This window comes from Calliphora vicina, chromosome 5, assembly GCF_958450345.1.
Source record: "Calliphora vicina chromosome 5, idCalVici1.1, whole genome shotgun sequence".
Taxonomy (NCBI): Eukaryota; Metazoa; Arthropoda; class Insecta; order Diptera; family Calliphoridae; genus Calliphora; species Calliphora vicina.
Window position 1 is genome coordinate 15,801,137 of NC_088784.1, and position 23,082 is coordinate 15,824,218.

The 23,082-nt window shown below is 27.6% G+C and overlaps 1 protein-coding gene across 1 annotated transcript in view; it reads right to left on the bottom strand.

Annotated features, from left to right (window-relative positions):
- The window catches only part of LOC135961666 (uncharacterized protein DDB_G0271670), an 87,972-nt gene that overhangs the window by 46,037 nt on the left and 18,853 nt on the right, over positions 1-23,082 (bottom strand). The gene's annotated exons all lie outside the window — the stretch shown is intronic.

Sequence of the window (23,082 nt, forward strand, 5' to 3'; positions counted from 1 at the left end):
ACAGAACTAGAACAGAACTAGAACAGAACTAGAACAGAACTAGAACAGAACTAGAACAGAACTAGAACAGAACTAGAACAGAACTAGAACAGAACTAGAACAGAACTAGAACAGAACTAGAACAGAACTAGAACAGAACTAGAACAGAACTAGAACAGAACTAGAACAGAACTAGAACAGAACTAGAACAGAACTAGAACAGAACTAGAACAGAACTAGAACAGAACTAGAACAGAACTAGAACAGAACTAGAACAGAACTAGAACAGAACTAGAACAGAACTAGAACAGAACTAGAACAGAACTAGAACAGAACTAGAACAGAACTAGAACAGAACTAGAACAGAACTAGAACAGAACTAGAACAGAACTAGAACAGAACTAGAACAGAACTAGAACAGAACTAGAACAGAACTAGAACAGAACTAGAACAGAACTAGAACAGAACTAGAACAGAACTAGAACAGAACTAGAACAGAACTAGAACAGAACTAGAACAGAACTAGAACAGAACTAGAACAGAACTAGAACAGAACTAGAACAGAACTAGAACAGAACAGAACTAGAACAGAACTAGAACAGAACTACTGCCGCGTTTGCTCACAATCGGTTGCCATATTCTCCAGATTTAGGCACTTTAGAGTGACTATTTATAGTTTCCAAACCTGAAGAAATGTCTCAGCGGAAAAAGATTTCAACAATAAAATCCTCTAACATAAAAATTCCAATTTTGATGATCTCAACATGTGTTATTTTTTGGAAGGGATAAATAAAAGGCACGGACATTATGATCCACTCTCGTGTTAAGATCTATGATTGAAGCTAAAATAGGTCTGCATAAAATCTATGACTGAAGCTGGATTATGTAGCTACCTAATTGTTGAAAGCTAAACTAAGTCCTACGATTGAAGCTAAATTAAGACTGCAGAAAAACCTACAGCTGAAGCTTAATTAAGACCTGCGATTGAAACTAAACAAAGACCACAAAATGGTCAGCTGAACTAATACTACATAAAGACTTACGATTGAAGCTAAACTGAGGCCTATGCTTAAAGCCATATTAAGACTATGTTTGAAGCTACGCTAAGATTACATAAAGACCTACCCTAGGGGCTAAACTAAGATGTTCGATTGAAGCTAAACTAAGAATAAAAAAGACCTAAGATTGAATCTGAACTAAGACTAAATAAAGACCTAAGATTGAAACTTTCCTAAGGTTACACAAAGAGCTATTATTGAAGCTATACAAATACTACTTAAAGTCTTATGGATGAAGCAAAAATTTGCATGAATTAAGAACTCAGTGGAATCTAAAATATGCTTGTAAAAAGTCCTACGATAGAAGCTTAAATATGCCTGTATAAAGATCATTATATAAAGACCTAATTATAGTAGCTAGAGTATGACTAAATTATATAAAATTGCTAGTCTGACTATTACTAGAACAAACCTTTTTTTTAATTAAAGGTCAGCCTAAAAATATGCAGTGTTTTTAGGTCTTATGTTTACAGTTGTTTGTTTTTCATTTACAGCATATCTAGCTGCTGTTTATTAACCATTTTGTGTTACTTACTTTGTTATTTAAAGGTCAGCCTCAAAATATGCAATATTTTTGGGCAATTTCCGTTAACACTTGAAAGTGGCAACATTTGGGTAATAAATAAAAGCTTTTCTATTAACAAAACCTACTAAAAAACACTTTAAATGCACAACAATCAATAATAATTAATTGTTTAATAACAAAAGCTATAAACAAATGTTTAACACGATACAGGCAAAGTCATAATTAGTGAGGAAAACAAAAAAAATTCAAATAGAAAAAAAACTTGTGCAGTGAAAGTAACAATGTGTTGGGTATAAATATATATAAACATTCATAGAACAATGTGGGTTTCTATATTGGCTATAAAGTTAAGTATATATAAAGAGTTTGAAGAAGAAAAAAGAAACTGAAATATCAATTATAATTTGTCGCATACATTTGTATAGAAATTTATTTATAACCCACAATAAATGTCCTGGCTAAACAATACAGACACTAATATTGAGACAGTGTTAGAATGAAATTCATGGAGGTATGGGTTTGAATGGGTTTGTATGTGTGTATATGTTGGGCCATCACTGTCAATACTTGTTAAAATTAGCAATGCATGTCAAAAGGATATAAGTCTAACAAAAATACCAACTCGTAATAACAATAATAAATTGAAATATAGGGAAAAAAGTGATATTTATTTATTTTCCAGTTACAAATATGTACATAAGTAAAATGATACAAGTGTAAATGTGTGTGGTTGTGGTGGTGGTGGTTAAGTGTGAGACTTTCAAGAGTTTAACATTTGAAAAATCATTCAATGTAAACGATATGACACTTGAGTATGTGTAAATAGTTTGAAATATATTGAAATGTATATAGAGGTACATATATGTAGGTATTATACATGAAATATAAACATTAAATGAAAATATTTACAAGGATTCGTAGTGGCGTTTTTTTTTAAATGTAATTTGAGTAGCATACACATGGGGTGCGGTATGTGTTAGAGATCAGCTTTAAGAGAAATGTGCAGAAGGAAACGCAAATGATTGATTTATAGCTTGATTACATCAGTTACATGTGTAAACACTTTTGTAGGCACACGCCAGTGTGAGAATTTACATATATGCAAAGTAGTCTATTTATTGTGAAATCATTTCAAAGAAAAAATATCGTAATACTGTTTCATTATATCGAGCATAGTCAGGGAATTTGTTTGTATAATTTGAATTGATGATTTCAGTGAAAAAAAATATTTGCTTTGTAAATGAAAAATACTTGAAACAGATTAAGTTCATTAGCAACTTTATGAATATAAATTACAAATTATTAATATTAAATTGTGATCAATCATGTCATTTCATTAAAATGTGTACAAAATAAAGAAAATAATTTCATTAAACTTTAAAACAGCATTTATTTTAGGCAATTTGTATTAAAATTAAATTAATCTAAAATATATTGCCTATTTTAAGGCATATATAAAAAAAATCATTTTCTCCTAACACTCTAATCTTTAATTATGCTAATACCCTTTTAAATTTATAATAAAAATAATATAGCCTACTTTAAGGCTTAAAATTTAATACTACAATATTTCACATATTTTAAACAGGATTTCATTAAATTTTTAAAATATGTTTTAATAAAATCCTACCAAATATATAACAACAATTTAAATCCGCCCTATTTTACCATGTCGTTTATTTTAAACTATTATCCTTATGTATTTCACAATTAATACCACAAAAATCTCTTGCTGCTGGTCAATATTTTTTTTTTTGCAACATATGCACGTTCTTTATTCTATCTACATAACGGTTCGTTAGATTTAATAACCCAAAATTCGATTACAATAACAATGGCTATAAAGAAAGCCAATAACAAAAATATATTGTAAAGAAAAAATGTCCTTGCTATTGCCAACAAATTTAACTGCATGAAGCCTAAGCAAAAGCAAACTCTACAACGTTTATTAATAAAATGCATACTAAACCGAACATTATATTGTTGTTGTACCCTATATTTGGGATAAGTTTTTTTGATTTTTAAATACCCTACATGATAAAGATAAAATATTCAAGTATAAAATTGTTGTTACTTTGAAAATTTCCATAACTTATATATTTTTAACTAAAGGGGACGATTTTACAAGGTTCTTATGTTAGTTTAAATCAAATTTCCACAGACTGGAGGTAACTTATGGATCTATAACTTACAGATACATGTCAAATAGAGTTTAGCAAATATTGCTATTGAAATTCAGCAAAATTGATTTGGAAATGGCTGGGATATAAGCGGAAAATCATGAATGAATTGTTTTTTCACACAATTTCTTAAAAAAAGAAATATTTTGTTAGTTTTAGAATAATTTATGGACCTATAAGTTAAACAGACATGTCAGCTATACATTCAAGATTAACGCTGTTGAAATTCAGCCGAATCTGTTCAAAAATGTTTCAGATATCAGACAGTTGAATAAAACAATTTCACAAAGAATCACCAAATTGACCAAAAATCCAATTTTCGGGGAAATTAAAATTTATTATTTTTTTGTTTAATATTTCAAATATTACTTCAAATTAAATAAGAAAATAGATTTTTTAACAAAAATTTTGAATTCCTAATATCTACACAAAAAATCCCCAATACGGGGAAACTAAAATTAATTCATTTTTATTAAAGATATATATATATATATATATATATATATATATAGATATATATTATTCAAATTAATTGAAAAACTGGAATTTTGTAGTAAAATTTTGAATTCCTAAAATATGTACAAAAAATCCCCATGTCGGGGAAACTAAAATTTATTCGATTTTGTTAGGAATGTTAAATTATACTTTAAATTAATTGAACAATTGATTTCATATGCAAAAATTTTGAATTCCCAAAATAAGTTTACAAATCCCCCATTCGGGGAAACTAAAATGCATTAGATTTTGTTAGAAATGTTAAATTATACTTTAAATTAATAATACAATTGATTTCATATAAATAATTTTAAATTCCTAAAATAAGTTCAAAAAATCCCCCAGTCGGGGAAACTAAAATTTATTAGTTTTTTGTTTAATATTTGAAATATTACTTCAAATTAAATAAGAAAATAGATTTTTTAACAAAAATTTTGAATTCCTAATATCTACACAAAAAATCCCCAAGACGGGGAAACTAAAATTAATTAATTTTTATTAAAGATGTTAAAATATTATTCAAATTAATTGAAAAGCTAGAATTTTATAGTAAAATTTTGAATTCCTAAAATATGTACAAAAAATCCCCATGTCGGGGAAACTAAAATTTATTCGATTTTGTTATGAATGTTAAATTATACTTTAAATTAATTGAACAATTGATTTCATATGCAAAAATTTTGAATTCCCAAAATAAGTTTACAAAATTCCCATTCGGGGGATTCTAAAATGTATTAGATTTTGTTAGGAATGTTAAATTATACTTTAAATTAATAGAAACATTGATTTCATATAAATAATTTTAAATTCCTAAAATAAGTTCACAAAATCCCCCAGTTGGGGAAACTAAAATGTATTAGTTTTTTGTTGAGATATTTCAAATATTACTTCAAATTAAATAAGAAAATAGATTTTTTCACAAAAATTTTGAATTCCTAATATCTACACAAAAAATCCCCAATACGGGGAAACTAAAATTAATTCATTTTTATTAAAGTGTTAAAATATTATTCAAATTAATTGAAAAGCTGGAATTTTGTAGTAAAATTTTGAATTCCTAAAATATGTACAAAAAATCCCCAAGTCGGGGAAACTAAAATTTATTCGATTTTGTTAGGAATGTTAAATATTACTTTAAATTAATTGAACAATTGATTTCATATGCAAAAATTTTGAATTCCCAAAATAAGTTTACAAAAACCCCATTACGGGGAAACCAAAATTTATTACATTTTGTTAGAAATGTTAAATTATATTTTAAATTAATAAAACAATTGATTTCATATAAATAATTTTAAATTCCTAAAATAAGTACACAAAATCCCCCAGTCGGGGAAACTAAAATTTATTAGTTTTTTGTTTAATATTTCCAATATTACTTCAAATTAAATAAGAAAATCGATTTTTTAACAAACATTTTGAATTCCTAATATCTACACAAAAAATCCTCAATACGGGGAAACTAAAATTAATTAATTTTTATTAAAGATGTTAAAATATTATTCAAATTAATTGAAAATCTGGAATTTTGTAGTAAAATTTTGAATTCCTAAAATATGTACAAAAAATCCCCTTGACGGGGAAACTAAAATTTATTCGATTTTGTTAGGAATGTTAAATTATACTCTAAATTAATTGAACAATTGATTTCATATGCAAAAATTTTGAATTCCCAAAATAAGTTTATAAAATCCCCATGTCGGGGAAACCAAAATTAATTAGATTTTGTTAGAAATGTTAAATTATACTTTAAATTAATAAAACAATTGATTTCATATAAGAAATTTTAAATTCCTAAAATAAGTTCACAAAATCGCCCAGTCGGGGAAACTAAAATTTATTAGTTTTTTGTTTAATATTTCAAATATTACTTCAAATTAAATAAGAAAATAGATTTTTTAACAAAAATTTTGAATTCCTAATATCTACACATAAAATCCCCAATACGGGGAAACCAAAATTAATTCATTTTTATTAAAGATGTTAAAATATTATTCAAATTAATTGAAAATCTGGAATTTTGTAGTAAAATTTTGAATTCCTAAAATATGTATAAAAAATCCCCATGTCGGGGAAACTAAAATGTATTCGATTTTGTTAGGAATGTTAAATTATACTTTAAATTAATTGAACAATTGATTTCATATGCAAAAATTTTGAATTCCCAAAATAAGTTTACAAAATCCCCATGTCGGGGAAACCAATATTAATTAGATTTTGTTAAAAATGTTAAATTATACTTTAAATTAATAAAACAATTGATTTCATATAAATAATTTTAAATTCCTAAAATAAGTTCACAAAATCCCCCAGTCGGGGAAACTAAAATTTATAAGTTTTTTGTTTAATATTTCAAATATTACTTCAAATTAAATAAGAAAATCGATTTTTTAACAAAAATTTTGAATTCCTAATATCTACACAAAAAATCCCCAATACAGGGAAACCAAAATTAATTAATTTTTATTAAAGATGTTAAAATATTATTCAAATTAATTGAAAAGCAGGAATTTTGTAGTAAAGTTTTGAATTCCTAAAATATGTACAAAAAATCCCCATGTCGGGGAAACTAAAATTTATTCGATTTTGTTAGGAATGTTAAATTATACGTTAAATTAATTGAACAATTGATTTCATATGCAAAAATTTTGAATTCCCAAAATAAGTTTACAAAATCCCCATGTCGGGGAAACCAAAATTAATTAGATTTTGTTAGAAATCTTAAATTATACTTTAAATTAATAAAAAAATTGATTTCATATAAGAAATTTTTAAATTCCTAAAATAAGTTCACAAAATCCCCCAGTCGGGGAAACTAAAATTTATTAGTTTTTTGTTTAATATTTCAAATATTACTTCAAATTAAATACGAAAATAGATTTTTTAACAAAAATTTTGAATTCCTAATATCTACACAAATAATCCCCAATACGGGGTAACCAAAATTAATTAATTTTTATTAAAGATGTTAAAATATTATTCAAATTAATTGAAAAGCTGGAATTTTATAGTAAAATTTTGAATTCCTAAAATATGTACAAAAAATCCCCATGTCGGGGAAACTAAAATTTATTCGATTTTGTTAAGAATGTTAAATTATACTATAAATTAATTGAACAATTGATTTCATATGCAAAAATTTTGAATTCCCAAAATAAGTTTACAAAATCCCCATGTCGGGGAAACTAAAATTTATTAGTTTTTTGTTAAGAATATTAAATTATGCTTTAAATTAATTGAACAAGTCGTTTCATATGAAAAAAATTTGAATTCCTAAAATATGTTAACAAAATCCCCACTGCGGGGAAACCAAAATATATCAGATTTTTTTAGAAATGTTAAATTATACTTTAAATAAATTGAACAATTAATTTTATATGAAATAAATTTAATTCTTAAAATAAGTTTACAAATCCCCCATTCGGGGAAACTAAAATGTATTAGATTTTGTTAGGAATGTTAAATAATAATTTAAACAAATTGAAAAAATGATTACATATGAAAAAATTTTTTAATTCCTAAAATAAGTTTACTAAATCCCCTTGTCGGGGAAATTAAACTTTATTAGATTTTGTTTAAAATACTATATATAAGTCTTCAAGTTAATGGAAAAATTTAAATTTTGACAAAATTTTTAAATTCCCAAAATATGTTTCAATAATCCCCATTACGGGGAAACTAAAATTAATTAGTTTTTGTTTGAAATGTTAAATAATGATCCAAATTAATTGAAAAAAAAGGATTTTAAACTAAAATATTGAATTCCTAAAATATGTACAAAAAATCCCCCACGCGGGGAAACAAAAATGTATACGATTTTGTTTAAAATACTATACAAGTATTTGAAAACTTGAAAACTTAATTGAAAAATTTAATTTTTAACTAAATTTTTAAATTCCCAAAATATGTTTCAAAAATACCCATTACGGGGAAACTAAAATTAATTAGTTTTTGTTTGGAAAAAATAAATAATTCATGAAATCAATTGAAAATGTAGAATTTTGAAGTAAAATTTTGAATTCCTAAAATCTTAACAAAAATTCCCATAATGGGGAAACTAAAATTAAACAGTTTTAGCTTAAGATGTTATTAAACAACTTCAAATGAATTGAAAATAGTTTTTTTAAGTAAAATTTTTAATTCCCAAAATATGTTTCAAAAATCTCCATTACGGGGAAACTAAAATTATTTAGATGTTGCTTAAAATATAAATTTATTCTTGAAATTAGTTGAAATAAATAATTTGTTAAAAAAAATTTTGAATTCCCAAAATATGTTTCAAAAATCCCCATTACGGGGAAACGAAAATTTGTTAAATTTTGAATGAGATTTTAAATAATGGTTGAAATTATTAAGAGAAATTGATTTTTTAAAAAACAAAAAAAATTCCTGAAATATTTACGAAAAATCCCTGTTTGCGGGGAAGTTGGAAATCTATGCTAGAAAATCTTTATAAATAAAAAACAAAAAATCTTTATTTTTTATATGAAGTGAAGGGTATATAAGATTCGTTTTAGCCGCCAACAATACTCTAACTAGTTTGTAGTAAAATGCAAATCCTAAAAAAAACCTTTTTTAATATTCAACAGAAAATAAAAACAACTACAAGCTAGAATAGATGTGGAAAATTAAGGAAATAAGGCAACAAGCAGCCAATAGAGCACAAAGACAAGGCAAAGACTAAAAAAAAGAAAAACTTGATTGAATATTGCTTATTTTGTTTTTTGTCGCATAATTGCAGGAAAAAAGCTAAAAATATGAATATTAAATGAGCTCTTCCTTTAAAGGCGCCGCCCTTTTTTGTATAAACAAATCATTACTTAGCTACTCTAAGTTTCAATTAACTGCAAGCCAACTAATATTACTAATATTATGCATTTCTAAGAAGAAAAAAAATGCATAAGAAAATTTATGCAAACTAAGAAAAAACTGCAAAAGGGAAAAAGGATAAAGAGCTGAGCTTTTAGGAAATTGTTAAACATTTGCACTGCAGTTTAATAATTTCTGTTTTTAGAAGCTCTTGGTAATTTATCTAATTTTAATTGATGTTTTATGCAAATTGTAAGTATGAGATTTGTGTTATGCTAGGTTTTGTTTGCTTTATTAATCTCCAGAGTGCTATTTGGTGACTTGTTTTCTTTCTAGTTGGTAACTATTTATTTCATGTTTCTGTTCTGTTTTTTTTTTTTTTTGCATTTAAGTGAATCATAAATTTTGTGTTGTTGAAATTTATGGTATTATAAAAATCTGACACTTTAGTTTGTAATATATTGCATGTTTGTTAAACACGAAAATCACTTTTTACTTTATGTCCAAGCTGTCAAGGTGGAAACTACAAAAAAAAAAAGTAGAAAATAAATCCTACACACCAACCCAAACACAACTGAACCATGAACTTGTAAAGGGGAAGGATAACCCATGAACGTTTGTAAACGAGTTTTGATAAACTTCAATATTATTGAAATATTACTGAAATTTTGAAGTCATAAAATGTGTACAAAAAATCTACAAAACGGGGAAACTAAAATTTATTAGATTCTATTTGAAATGTTAAATAATATTTCAAATGAATAGAAAAAATTGATTTTTAAACTAAAATTTTGAATTCCCAAAATGGTTTCCAAAAATCCCCATAAAGGGGAAACTAAACTTTATTCGATTTTATTTGAAATGTTAAATACTACTTTAAATTAATTGAAAATATGGATTTTTTAACTAAAATTTTGAATTCCCAAAATGGTTTCCAAAAATCCCCAATACGGGGAACAAAATTTTAATAGTTTTTCATATAAAATGTTTTATAATGGTTCACATTGATTTAAAAAGTAGAATGAAAAAGTAAAATTTTTGAATTCCTAAAATTTAAAAAAAAAATCCCATTACGGGGAAACTAAAATTTATTACATTTTATTTGAAATGTAACCAATTCCAATGTCAGGGACTCTGAAATTTATTAATTTTTGTTGAAGTTATTGTATAATTTGATTTGAAATCGAAAAAGTAGATTTTTAAACGAAAATTTTGAATTCCGAAAATGTGATCCAAAAATCCCCATTACGGGGAAACTAAACTTATTTAGATTCTGTTTGAAATGTTAAATACTGCTTTAAATTAATTGAAAAAATTTATTTTTAAACTAAAATTTTTAATTCCTAAAATATGTTCAAAAAATCCCCATTACGGGGAACAAAATTTTATTATTTTTTCATAAAAAATGTGTCATTGATTTAAAAAGTAGAATTAAAAAGTCAAATTTTGAATTCCTAAAATTTAAAAAAAAAATTCCCTTACGGGGAAACTAAAATGTAATCAATTTTATTTGAAATGTTTCCAATTCCTTCAAATTAATTAGAAAAATAGATTTTTAAACTAAAATTTTGAATTCCTAAAATATGTTCCAAAAATCCCCTATACGGGGAAACTAAAATTTCTTCCATTATGTTTAAAATGTTAAATTCTGCTTTAAATTAATTGAAAAAATTTATTTTTAAACTAAAATTTTTAATTCCTAAAATGTGTTCCAATAATCCCCTTTACGGGGAAACTAAAATTTCCTACATTTTGTTTAAAATGTTAAATAATACTTGAAACTAGAAGACAAAATTGATTTTTAAACTAAAACTTTGAATTCCTAAAATATGTTCCAAAAATTCCCATTACAGGGAACAAAATTTTATTAGTTTTTCATAAAAAATGTGTTATAATGGTTCACATTGATTTAAAAAGTAAAATGAAAAAGTCAAATTTTGAATTCCTAAAATTTTAAAAAAATTCCCATTACGGGGAAACTAAAATGTAATCGATTTTATTTGAAATGTCTCCAATTCCTTCAAATTAATTGGAAAATATATTTTTTAACTAAAATTGTGAATTCCTAAAATATGTTCCAAAAATTCCCTATACGGGGAAACTAAAATTTCTTACAATTTGTATAAAATGTTAAATAATACTTTAAATTAATTGAGAAACTAGATTTTTAAACTAAAATTTTGAATTCCTAAAATGTTTTCCAAAAGTCCCCATTAGGGAAAACTTAAAAAAAATCCCCTATACGGGGAAATTAAACTTTCTTACATTTTGTTTAAAATGTTAAATAATACTTTAAATTAATTGAGAAACTAGATTTTTAAACTAAAATTTTGAATTCCTAAAATGTTTTCCAAAAATCCCCATTACGGAGAAACTAAAATTTAGTCGATTTTATCTAAATTTTATTTTTTTCAAATAATGTGAAGCATTTATTTGGCATACCTTCCCCTGTAATTGCAAATCCTAGCTACTGAAAACAACAACTAAATATCAGCACTAAAACTATTTTGTTTTGCTTCTTTTCAAAAGACCACTCCTTAATTTCAGCTTTCATTTAATGTCCTTTATAGTTGGTTTATAAATGTTTACAGTATTTAAAAACAAGATATTCTTACAAATGACTTTGTATATTAAAATAGAGTATGAGAGAGAGAGAGATTGTGCATGAGTGTTTAAGTATTGTTACCAGATTTACAAAAGCCAAAAGAGGGAGTAAGAGAGAGAGAGAGAGAGGGAGAGACGAAACCAAGCCTAATATTTCAAATGTCCTTAACATTAAATTAAATAATAATATTTATTTCAAAACAAACCAAAGCAGGAGTGTGTATTTGCCACATTCATTCACTTATTTACAGTTTTAATATTTTTGGCGTGTCACATTTCATTAGCACGAAAATAGTCAGCAAATTTTTAAAACAAAATCTAAAAAAAACTGCCTTAGCTTATTAGGTGACACATGTTAAGGATTTTTTTTCTTTGATGAGTTAGTATTTTGTTCATATTTCTAATACTAATCTTGTTAATAAAATATTATGGCAAAATAATTACAAAATATAAAGAAACATTAATGTCAGCAATTCAAAATATAAGCAAGGACTCTACATGATTTCAAGTGTTTAAATATTTTTGTTTGAGTTCTTCTATTTTCTTTAAATTTAAACAAGAGATACATACAGTCATTCATTATTATCTTTAAGAGTCTGGGGAGAAAAAATTGTTTTAAATTTATGAATATTAATGTGTTGTTGGGTACAAACGCATTATTTATCACGGTTTCATCTTAAGAAACTGAAGGTTGTTTTATTTTCTATGTTTCAGTTTAAAATAGATAATAAGTGGTAAAGAAAGGTCAAAGGTTGCTGCCATTAAACATGGAGGATGATAAATATGTAGCAAAATGTAAAAGAAAATTATATTTGTGTTATATAAAGAGAAAGCTGATGGAAATATTTTTTAGATGGTTTCTAAATAGGTTTATAAATGAGATATTAGATTATTAATTTCAAAATAAATTTCAAAAATCGATTTTTTTCATAAAAATTTTTAATTCCTAAAATGTGAACAAAAAATCCCCATAAAGAGGAAACTAAAATTTGATAGATTTTGTGTCAAATGTTAAGTACTATTTCCAATTAATTGAAAATATAGAATTTTTAAGTAAAATTTTTAATTCCTAAAATATGTAAAAAAAATCCCCATGCCGGGGAAAGTAAAATTTGTTATTTTTTGTTTGAATTGACAAATAATACTTCAAACTAATTGGAAATATAGAATTTTTACTTAAAATTTTGAATTCCTAAAATATGTACAAAAAATCCCCATTACGGGGAAACTAAAATTTATTAGAATTTCTTAAAGATGTTAAGTAATACTTCAAATTAATTGAAAATATTGAATTTTTTAATAAAATTCTGAATTCCTAAATTATGTACAAAAAAATCCCCATTACGGGGAAACTAAAATTCATTTGATTTTATTTGAAATGCTAAATAATACTTCAATTTAATAGAAAAAATTTATTTTTGAACCAAAATTTTGAATTCCTAAAATATTTTCCAAAAATCCCCATAACGGGGAAACTAAACTTGATTCGATTTTCTTAAAGGTGTTATGTGATACTTTGGATTAATTGAATAAATTGATTTTTTACCATATATTTTGAATTCCCAAAATATATACAAAAAATCCCCATGCCGGGGAAACTAAAATTTATTTTATCTTGTTTAAAGTATTAAACAATGCTACAAATTAATTGTAAAAATAGATTTTATATATAAAATTTTAATTCCCAAAATTTGCACAAAAAATCCCCATAACGGGGAAACTAAAATTTATTAGAATTTCTTAAAGATGTTAAGTAATAATTTAAATTAATTGAATAAATTGATTTTTATGCTAAAATTTTGAATTCCCAAAATTTATACAGAAAATACCCATTACGGGGAAACTAAAATTTATTAGATTTTGTTTGATATGTCAAATAATACTTTAAATTAAAAGAAAAAATTTATTTTTGAACTAAAATTTTGAATTCCCAAAATATGTACCAAAAATCCCCATTACGGGGAAACTAAAATTCATTAGATTTTATTGGAAATGTTAAAAACTACTTCATATTAATAGACAAATTTGATTTTTAAACTAAAATTTTGAATTCCCAAAATATGTTCCAAAAATCCCCACAACGGGGAATCTAAAATTTATTAGAATTTCTTAAAAATGTTAATTAATACTATAGATTAATGGAATAAATTGACTCGTTGGCTAAAATTTTGAATTCCCAAAATATATAGAGAAAATCCCCATTACGGGGAAACTAAAATTTATTTGATTTTGTTGGAAATTTAAAAAAAATGTTTCAAATTAATTGTAGAAATATATTTTATATATAAAATTTTAATTCCTAAAATTTTCACCAAAAATCCCCATTACGGGGAAATTTAAATTTGTTAAATATTATTTTAGAAATGATATTCCCAATTTCGGGGAAGTAAATTGACAAATAATGAATTAAATGAACTAAAATTTGTAATTCCCAAAATATTCCCAAAATATGTACAAAAAATCCCTATTGCGGGGAAACTAATTTTGTTTAGTTTTGGTTTATTCTGACAAATAATACTTAAAATTAATCGAAAATATGGATTTTATTGCAAACAAATTTTATTTCCTAAAATATCAAAAAAATCTCCCCACTTCGAGGAGATCATCTTGATTATAGCCCACCATTTTTCTTTTATATGCAATATTATATAATATTTATCTTAAATTAAAATATTTGTTTACCAAATATTCTTTTGTTTACCCAAGGCATTAAAATAAAACTTTTGAATAGATATTACTCATACGCTCCAGTGATTTTTCATTAAATTCTAAAGAAAATTTATTTTATTTATGAATTAAATAAATATCTTTTTAATCTTTTGTGTTTGTAACATTAGCCATTCTATACATAAATTTTATTTACATTAAAACTTATAATATTCGTTTAACCCTTAAAGAATAACCTTTATTAATAACACTTAAATGCTTTGCTAAACATTTCTTTAAATAAAATTTTATAATTAAAAATATTTCAAGATTGTGCCAACAATATCCTTTTTACACACACTCTTCTAAAAACTCAAATATATATTTAGACAATGGGCAGTTTTAATGTTTAAAATGCCATAATCCTTTTAGTTTTAAATGCTGCCTATTCCTTTGATAGTTTTTTTTTTATCAATTGTAGTCATTAAATGGTTGTTTTACAGCAACATAAAGAGCTATAATTACTAAACGGAAGGGTAGGTACAGATGGAAGAGAGAGACTAAAACCAGTGTTAGGGTATTGAAATGTTTGTCATCATTGTCAAATTTACAAAACACATTGCTATAGATAGCAGAGATGACAAACCGAACCAAACTACATACGGGAACTTTCAAAGCACTGAGGCTTAAGCACGCACAACTACATATTTACAAGGGCAGACTGAAAAGTTTTATAAACTGGCAGTATAAACAAGTTATGGCCATTTTACATTCAAATAACTTTTCGGCTTGCCTTCCAACGCACTAAATGTTTTACACTTACATCATATGCTTCCATAAACATACTTTTAAATATGCACTGTCAAGCTCTCATACAATTAAACACCAGTTTCAAAATATAATTTCATAGAGACAAACGTACACACCAGTCCATATCTCCTAACATACAATATGAAATCTACTTTTTCCCCATTTAGACAAGTAATTTTCCTGTCTGTGATCACACTGTTACTTTTGTATGAGTTTCAGTATGTAAGAGTATGCGTCCGTTCGCATGTTTGTGTGTGACAACTCATTTACACTTCTCATGACAAACTGTAATTAGGGTTTCACACACTTTCTATACAAACAAAACAATACCACAACAATATTCCTATTCAGCTGCTGCTACAACAAATGTCGGTCCTGTTGTTGTTCTTGTGAATCACTGTATTCAATTGTAATTGCTGAACATGAGAAATAAATGGAAAAGGGAAAGAGTATTATTTGAAAGAGAAGGATTTGGCAGGGGAAGACAACTGAACAATAAAATGAATAATGACTCATTTTTTTTAAACAATATTTGTAAAGAATAAGTAAGGGTGCTGTTTCTGAAGTAAATTAAACTAGAACAGAACCTAGAACAGAACATAGAACAGAACCTAGAACAGAACCTAGAACAGAACCTAGAACAGAACCTAGAACAGAACCTAGAACAGAACCTAGAACAGAACCTAGAACAGAACCTAGAACAGAACCTAGAACAGAACCTAGAACAGAACCTAGAACAGAACCTAGAACAGAACTAGAACAGAACAGAACTAGAACAGAACTAGAACAGAACTAGAACAGAACTAGAACAGAACTAGAACAGAACTAGAACAGAACTAGAACAGAACTAGAACAGAACTAGAACAGAACTAGAACAGAACTAGAACAGAACTAGAACAGAACTAGAACAGAACTAGAACAGAACTAGAACAGAACTAGAACAGAACTAGAACAGAACTAGAACAGAACTAGAACAGAACTAGAACAGAACTAGAACAGAACTAGAACAGAACTAGAACAGAACTAGAACAGAACTAGAACAGAACTCGAACAGAACTAGAACAGAACTAGAACAGAACTAGAACAGAACTAGAACAGAACTAGAACAGAACTAGAACAGAACTAGAACAGAACTAGAACAGAACTAGAACAGAACTAGAACAGAACTAGAACAGAACTAGAACAGAACTAGAACAGAACTAGAACAGAACTAGAACAGAACTAGAACAGAACTAGAACAGAACTAGAACAGAACTAGAACAGAACTAGAACAGAACTAGAACAGAACTAGAACAGAACTAGAACAGAACTAGAACAGAACTAGAACAGAACTAGAACAGAACTAGAACAGAACTAGAACAGAACTAGAACAGAACTAGAACAGAACTAGAACAGAACTAGAACAGAACTAGAACAGAACTAGAACAGAACTAGAACAGAACTAGAACAGAACTAGAACAGAACTAGAACAGAACTAGAACAGAACTAGAACAGAACTAGAACAGAACTAGAACAGAACTAGAACAGAACTAGAACAGAACTAGAACAGAACTAGAACAGAACTAGAACAGAACTAGAACAGAACTAGAACAGAACTAGAACAGAACTAGAACAGAACTAGAACAGAACTAGAACAGAACTAGAACAGAACTAGAACAGAACTAGAACAGAACTAGAACAGAACTAGAACAGAACTAGAACAGAACTAGAACAGAACTAGAACAGAACTAGAACAGAACTAGAACAGAACTAGAACAGAACTAGAACAGAACTAGAACAGAACTAGAACAGAACTAGAACAGAACTAGAACAGAACTAGAACAGAACTAGAACAGAACTAGAACAGAACTAGAACAGAACTAGAACAGAACTAGAACAGAACTAGAACAGAACTAGAACAGAACTAGAACAGAACTAGAACAGAACTAGAACAGAACTAGAACAGAACTAGAACAGAACTAGAACAGAACTAGAACAGAACTAGAACAGAACTAGAACAGAACTAGAACAGAACTAGAACAGAACTAGAACAGAACTAGAACAGAACTAGAACAGAACTAGAACAGAACTAGAACAGAACTAGAACAGAACTAGAACAGAACTAGAACAGAACTAGAACAGAACTAGAACAGAACTAGAACAGAACTAGAACAGAACTAGAACAGAACTAGAACAGAACTAGAACAGAACTAGAACAGAACTAGAACAGAACTAGAACAGAACTAGAACAGAACTAGAACAGAACTAGAACAGAACTAGAACAGAACTAGAACAGAACTAGAACAGAACTAGAACAGAACTAGAACAGAACTAGACAGAATGAAAGGACTGAAAAAACGAAAGTATTGCCTCTATATGTTTAAAAAAGCTTCTATAGTGTGGCCGGATTTTATGTGACAATACTTTAGCAGGTTCTAATGTTTCATTCTCTGGATCTTCTGTTAAAAATTTTAAGCATCTCTGTAAATTTTCATAAATAAAAGTCACTTTAAATAAAACTTTTAAACGTCCGTAAATAAAACAAACACATAAGCATTAATTCATCATTTATCCTGCAAGGAAACGGATGTTTTACATCAATTTCCGTAAAAAAATTCCATGATGTTGCATTAAATTTATAATCAATATTATTTGCTAAAAAAAGCAATAGCAGCAAACAATTATTAAATATTTTTTAGGCAAACCCAATTTAAAAGAGAATTCAATAAAAATAAAAAACTTTTTTTTAAAAAACCAGCAAGAAATATCACTACAACATGACCCAGTTAGTCTTAAACAATTTTTTTCTTGTGCAAAAACTAAATCATTATATGGTTAGGAAAGTAATAGTCAGCGGTTTTTATTTTAAGCAAGTTATAATAGCATCTTTTGTTCCTCTTGTTATCTGTAACACACCCGCAAAAAAAAAATTCAAAAAGAGGAAACATTATTTTGCGTTACACACTCTAAAAGTCAGTTGGTGCTCTACTCTATGCTGCTACACTTCCGCTTCCTTTTTGCCTGTCAATAGAGCTAGTTTCGTTGTTAAATTGTTGGAAAAAACATATAATTTTTTTTAAACAATTTCATTTTTCTCTCTGTATCTATTACAGATGCAAAGAAGATTCAAACAAAACAAAATTGTTGGAGAAAAAAAAAACGTGAAAGAAAAGATAAGCAGAGAAAACTATTGTATTTATAGTTTTTTTTGAAACATTAACAGAACTGGGTTTATGTGTGGATGTAAGTACAATTGGCAACATAATATTCTGCTTTTCCTTTTGTTGCTGTTGCCTTGTGTTGTGTTTAAGATTGTGCTGTTTGTAGGAGTGTGTTTGAGGCAGAAATAATTGAAATTTTATTTTTAAAATCTCAAGCATAATAAATTGTTAGCTGATAACATAGAGATCTTTTTTCCAGCTGTATGTAATCTATTTTACTTTGGTTTTAGTTTGAAGGCGGAAATGAAAGTTTTTTGCAACAAAGTTGTTATGAAAAGTATTGTATTTTAGTTTAAATAGTTTAAATCCTTAAAGTTTGTAAATGAACAACTGTTAAAGTTTATTTAAATTAAAGAAAGTGTTCAATATGAACCGACAAGAAAATTTATAGATATTGTTACGTTTTTACCTTTTAAAAACGGTGGTTTATTTTCTTGAAATAAACAATATTCTTCTAATTGAAAATGAAAGTTGTACAACTCTTTATTTATTTAAATTTACACAACAAGTTAATTAGTAAGTCTTTAAATAAACACACTTTAAAAATACAGTTTATAACTAACAATAATACACTGATAATACAGTTGATGTTAAGTCTAACAGCGCCTATGATCCACCAACTCCTCTGTAACTCGCTGTTACTTTTTATATACACAGTGCGATCTGCTAGTACACTAGTTTCATGCATTATCATACGGACAAAACTAGAATGTCCTAGTTCCACAATGATCACCCAGAGCTTTTGCAGCTTTAATGTTAATGTTAGCAGCTTTAACATGTAAATGTTGTCATACTTATAAACACTGTTAATAACATCGTATCATCAATATTGTTGATAAGTATAAGTTTCTACTGATGGAAAGTTTATAAACCTGATGAATGTTGCAAGCAGCCGTTACAGACCGTTAAATTCAAATTGATAATGCAATTTCGTAACAATGTGTTAATCCTAGGGACATTGGTATTTATTTTCCATCACTTTTAAAGCGTGATAACAACGTTCTCCTTGTTCTTCGCTATACGATCCAAGATTTTCTGGATACTTCTCAAAATGACTGTGTAGATAGTGAGATTTGCATCATAACTTCGTAACTTGACCAGTTTTATCTAATGCATTCACATGCTGCTTCATAAGTCTCAATTTTATGTGTAATGTAGGCAAAATTAACTTATCTCTTATCATATTTTCACCAAGAGGCCAGTCTTTCTTAATCTAATGGTAATGTGTTGCTCTCCAGTCCCATAAACAAATGAAACATGGAAATTTAGTGTTTTCTGTTTTAAGAAATTAACTATTTTTAAATCATCCGTGTATTAAATTTTTTGTAAAACAATATCTATGCTTTGATACACTTCCTTTAATTTTGCAGAAAAACCAATGGGAACAGCTGCATGCTTTTACCAATATCATGTAAAACTTATTTTAAACTTCGCTTTGAGCTTTCCATACAACAATCTCCATTCATCAGCTTTGAAGCTTGAGAATCAAATTTTATTTTAAAGGCCACCAATCTCATTACAAAAGACTACATCTTTTTCTGAGCTAAAACAATGGAAGAAGTTCTTTTTCGTGAAAGCCATAAAAAGAGATATTTGTATCATGACTTAAAAGATTTATTTCTCGCAGCTCAGATCTCTCATTCGAAAGGTCAATGTCTCAAGTCACTGAAGAAAAAATCGCTCTCATGTTCAGCGGAAAAAACTTCCATCAGCTCTGTGTCCGCCAAATCTGACAGGAATTGAATCATAGGAGATGGTACGACATCTGAGAACAGTAGAGGACTTTTAGCAGATGTAAAATCAGGATATATAATTTTCCTTTTATTCATACTATGAAATTTATCAACACAAAAATAGCAATCAACTCATAGGTACACCAAACATTAAATGACTACGTTTATCGCTTTCCCAATACTTAACTATCCTTTAAACACAATGTTTGAGTGTTTTCTAAAATTTGTAACTGGATTCTATTGCAAAGACAAATTAAGAAAATCAGTTCTAGTTCAGGTACTAGTTCACACAGAGAAAAACGATTAATAGTTGCAACCGAATTTGTTGCCAATCGAAAATCGAAACCAGAAATTCAGTGGATGAAGAAGAATTCCGATTGAAACAACCAAACTATTATTGTCACGTCTAAAATTTTGTAGCCGCAAATGTAAAATTCGGATACTAAAGCAGAATCGTTCGATTGGCGGCAAATTCGGTTGTGAACACAAATCCGTTTTCTCTGTGAAGGTTCTGGTTCAGATTCTAGTTCAGGTTCTAGTTAAGGTTCTAGTTCAGGTTCTAGTTTATTTTCTAGTTCAGGTTCTAGTTGAGGTTCTAGTTGAGGTTCTAGTTCAGGTTCTAGTTAAGGTTCTAGTTCAGTTCTAGTTCAGTTCTAGTTCAGTTCTAGTTCAGTTCTAGTTCAGTTCTAGTTCAGTTCTAGTTCAGTTCTAGTTCAGTTCTAGTTCAGTTCTAGTTCAGTTCTAGTTCAGTTCTAGTTCAGTTCTAGTTCAGTTCTAGTTCAGTTCTAGTTCAGTTCTAGTTCAGTTCTAGTTCAGTTCTAGTTCAGTTCTAGTTCAGTTCTAGTTCAGTTCTAGTTCAGTTCTAGTTCAGTTCTAGTTCAGTTCTAGTTCAGTTCTAGTTCAGTTCTAGTTCAGTTCTAGTTCAGTTCTAGTTCAGTTCTAGTTCAGTTCTAGTTCAGTTCTAGTTCAGTTCTAGTTCAGTTCTAGTTCAGTTCTAGTTCAGTTCTAGTTCAGTTCTAGTTCAGTTCTAGTTCAGTTCTAGTTCAGTTCTAGTTCAGTTCTAGTTCAGTTCTAGTTCAGTTCTAGTTCAGTTCTAGTTCAGTTCTAGTTCAGTTCTAGTTCAGTTCTAGTTCAGTTCTAGTTCAGTTCTAGTTCAGTTCTAGTTCAGTTCTAGTTCAGTTCTAGTTCAGTTCTAGTTCAGTTCTAGTTCAGTTCTAGTTCAGTTCTAGTTCAATTCGTTGACATTTCTCTCTCCTTCCGGTATATGTATTTATTATATGCCTTACTTATTTGATTGTCAACATTCTTTTAATTTGTTCTCTCTGGGAAACACTTTCGTGCATCGCCCCCTAAAGTAGGCTTACAATTTGTAGAAAACTGCATATTAACAAAACCATTTATTAATTTATACCAGCTATAAATTCTTAAACTGTTTTATATCCATATTTATATTTGCACACATTTGGTTTCAGAATTTTTTCCAATTACAAAATATGATGACATTTGTAGTTTCAATTTAATTGAAACTGGCTGGGTAATGTGTCTGTGTCAGACACACACTCTCGCAGGCCACATACCACAAAATCGTAAAGAACAGTAGTGAGTTTGTTATATAAAACATGGTTTATTTAATATGTCCATGTTGTTCTTAGCCAACTTAACTAAATGCCAATTACATTTTTAGTTTTACAAGAAAAAAAAAATACTCTGACTTATACATGCACACACATGCCTTATTCTTCGTATTGTTGCTTCATAAAATGTTTCTTAGCTGTACAACTTAGTTGCAGTTGTCATCCTCAACAAACGCACGTACAAAGCGCTCTTTTTGTCACATGTTAAAGTTAAAAGTTTTATAGTCTTTCATGTAGTTTGTTATCTACCCAGGACACAGAGACATTTTCTTTTTTTGCACACACTTTCTACTTAACACTGGTATTTTGAAGCCTTGCAGCGTTAGTGTGGCACATGTGTTGTAGTAGGCCAATAAGGCTGCACGAAAATATTTAAGCAAAAAACAAAAAATAAAACAGTTGCTATAAAAAACGTAGTGGTAGTTGTAGATTGTAAGTGGCATTTTAAAATTATTTTGTGGCTGTAAGTTTAAACATTAAGCATAGTTGGTTGTAGAGGTTAAATGTTGCAGTATACTTTTAGGAGCGAATGGACAAATCATTAGAAGAAGGTGTCAGGTTGAAGTCCTATTTGAACTCTGCTTTTAATCACTTCCACGACCACTAAATATTCTTTAGACTGTTTTATTAAATTATTTTTGTTACTCTACAATTTGTGGTTATTTGCTTGCCAAACTTGAGTAGCTTACCCCACAACTTCGTTGCAACTTAACACATTTTACCACCTGTACGTGTTTATCTACTTTATTTACCACACAACACAAGTGCGTTCATTTAAAATTGTTTTGTTTAAAATTTAAAGAAAAAAATTGCTAAAAAAAATGAACATAACACGTATGGGTCATATAAACAGAAGCACAACTAAATGTTCGTTTAATTTTAACAATAGTTTTACAAATTGTTTTCTATATTCAATTACATAAATGCCACAAGGTGGCAGAGACAGTAAATAAATTTGATTGTGGCTACTTAAACAAAAAATAAAAAAAACGTTTAAATAAACTCTGACTTTTTTCTAAACGAAAACTGCTGAAATTAGCAACTGGGGCAGAGAAGAAAGAAAATAAATAGAAAAATAAATTGCAATGCAGTTAATTAGAAAACTTAGAAGGTATTTAAGATAAAGAGAAACAAAAGTGAACAGTTAAATGGGATTTGGAAGGAATGCGTTAGCAGTGATAAATTAGCTAACTTTTAGAATTAATTAAACATTTAAAAATTAAGTTTAAAAATAGTTTTTAAGGGTATTTGGGTTTAAAGTTTGGAGAGTTGACCAAGAACTGAACTAGAACTGAACTAGAACTGAACTAGAACTGAACTAGAACTGAACTAGAACTGAACTAGAACTGAACTAGAACTGAACTAGAACTGAACTAGAACTGAACTAGAACTGAACTAGAACTGAACT